Source organism: Culex quinquefasciatus, chromosome 1 (assembly GCF_015732765.1).
Source record: "Culex quinquefasciatus strain JHB chromosome 1, VPISU_Cqui_1.0_pri_paternal, whole genome shotgun sequence".
Classification (NCBI taxonomy): domain Eukaryota; kingdom Metazoa; phylum Arthropoda; class Insecta; order Diptera; family Culicidae; genus Culex; species Culex quinquefasciatus.
Genome location: NC_051861.1, coordinates 59123582 through 59126056, shown reverse-complemented (window position 1 = coordinate 59126056; position 2475 = coordinate 59123582). Strand labels below are relative to the sequence as shown.

The 2475-nt window shown below is 48.1% G+C and overlaps 1 long non-coding RNA gene across 1 annotated transcript; it reads left to right on the top strand.

Annotated features, from left to right (window-relative positions):
* The first annotated feature begins 1129 nt into the window (after positions 1-1129).
* On the top strand, positions 1130-1969 carry LOC119771229. Its single transcript, XR_005279101.1, has 3 exons — positions 1130-1416; positions 1489-1770; positions 1836-1969. It is a non-coding gene; the product is annotated as an uncharacterized LOC119771229 (long non-coding RNA).
* Positions 1970-2475: the final 506 nt, after the last annotated feature.

The following is a 2475-nucleotide window of genomic DNA, read 5'->3' as shown; positions in this document are numbered from 1 at the left end:
CTGTCTTTGATCTCCGTTTTGGGAATCCGTGACAGTCATGTTGGCGGTGTCGACAGAAACCAACGAATTCGAGAATCGAGCCTTGTTGACGAGGCCTTTGCACGCGGTGCAGATCCATATGCAGTGGGCACTTCCCCGTATTGCGGACAGCATTGCAGCGGACATACCCGAGCATCTCAGGCAAACTTCCGCCGAGCAGAACGCGCCACAGCGGATTACTTCGCCCTTGACCTCGTTTGCACATTTCACACAAATGCCTTGAACCATTTTGGACAACTCAGCAGTGGTCACGCGAGGGTTCAAAATTAGGCTTCTGGTGTGAGAATGGAGATGGCGCTGTACGAAACGAAGTTGATGTGGGGTGCTGTGTCGGTTTCCAACAACTGTTCCACACTGTTATCGAATCGTACTTACACAAAGCGCAATCGCAGCTGTCTCTGTTCTTCTAACACGTAGGCGTAGACTGGACCACGAAGATGATGATTGGTGGAAAGAGACAGATGTTGTCGAACGGGGCAGTACTGGATTCGGATGATGCGCAGCGGCAAATAAAAACAACAGCAGGCGACGTTTCGTTTATTGGGTCCTTCAGCGAGTTTACAATGATTGTACAGGTGTTATCAAGTAAACTAGGCTGTTGATTTTGTGTGGCGGGTTGAATTATGATGACGTGGCGGTTTGGGAGATTGTCTTGGTTGCAGCAAGGACACGAACCATGGAAGGAGGAGGGAATTGGCGAGGTGGGTAGCGCAGGTGGGCGGCCTGCGACCTTCCACAATCGGGCCGGATAAATTTTCAACGGCGATTTTCCTGTCCTACCTTCAGATGGTTGCTGGATAACAGGTGTCGATGATGCAGGTGGCGATTATGGGCGGATTGGTGCGAAATTTGGGCGGGTTTTGTGGTTTTTGCAGCGGTAATTAGCTAAAAGTATTGGCTTAGAAGTGGACACAATGTAAACAATCACAAAGGTACACGGAAAAAAAAATTTTTAATAGTGGTCGTTTGATCGCTGTTAAACTTAACGATATCATAAGGGCCTCGCCACTTATTTTGTAACTTTTGACCAATTCCTGTCTGTACCATTTGTACCAAAACTCTATCTCCCCACATTGGTACCCAACAAGGGGGTTGACACTCGATCATTCTGGAATAATTCTGGGTTAATTCTGGAATGAACGGAATGACGATGATGATTCTAGCAAAAATGATCAAGTGCGGGTAAGAGTGTAACTGTCATAATATTTATCTTTCTAAACCAAAACATGTTACGGTTCTCTGCAGCATTGACCTGGTAGGACAACAGAACGGGCGGTTGTTCTGTACTGTTCCGGTGCCGTGCGACATCCAGAGCAACGGACGGATTGGCCTTCACTGGAATTTGACCGAGCTGCTGTTGGCCACTAGACGAATTTGGTATTATCGGATTTGCTAAGTGGTTGTTTGGTGGATTTTTTAAAACTGACTTTCAATTTCTGATTTCCCTAGACAGCATCTAAGTGGACCAGCTACGTACCGGCGAGGCCAACGTGCTAGATATTCCGGTGGAGGTTGATTCAGCGCATCCAAGAGCAGGCTTGTGAGCGGCAGACGGAACTGAACCTGTTGGGAGACTTGATTGGGCCGCAGACAGCAAGGGAAGGGACTGAGGTGGCGGAGATTCTTTGGACGAGTCGGATGAGGAGTTCGCGAGGAGGCTGATGCCGACGGGCAGGACTCTTTTTTGATTGAAGACTAACGAGGAGGATGAGGGGAGATTTTTTAAAACAAGTACGATATTTTTGTGAGATATGAGTTGAAGTAATGGAATAATTAACGTATTTTTTTAAACTTAGGAACGGCGTCAAAACGTGCTGCCGGCCGAGATCGTCATGGACAAAATTACCAAGAAGCAAACGAAAATTCAGATGCAGTCACAGAAGATTCCGACTAAAAGGTTCTAGAAATAAAGCGCCAGAGACGTGCTGAAGTGCTTTAGTATGCGTGTTACAAATCTTTTCATTACGGAATCACACAACTAAAGTTCCCCTGCCATGTTCCAAGCGAATTGGATATTTTCCGGCCTCACCCAGTACATTGCCCAACGGATCTTAAATTTGCCGCGCGTTTTTTACGACCTGGCCAAGTACCCACTTGCTCAACTTCTATCTGTACCGAGCGCTCAAGTGAACCTTATTCAAACTGGCCGCCTTCATGAAGGCCATTATCCTGCCGCTTCGTGAGTCTGGCGATTGAACGATCCGCGAAGCATCTTCAGCTCGACGAACATCCCGGTACTGAACATCCCATACCGTAACTTCGTGGACCAGTTACGCAATGGCGAGGTCAACGCGCTGGTCGTTCCGATGGAGATTGATCCTGCAACGCGTTGGGTCACACCGTTCTCGTCGTGCTGTTCAACATTATCGACCAATTTTCTATCCATACTGCGCGCACTCGGAGTGGCCAGCCAGGGGCAACCGACGATGACCACCG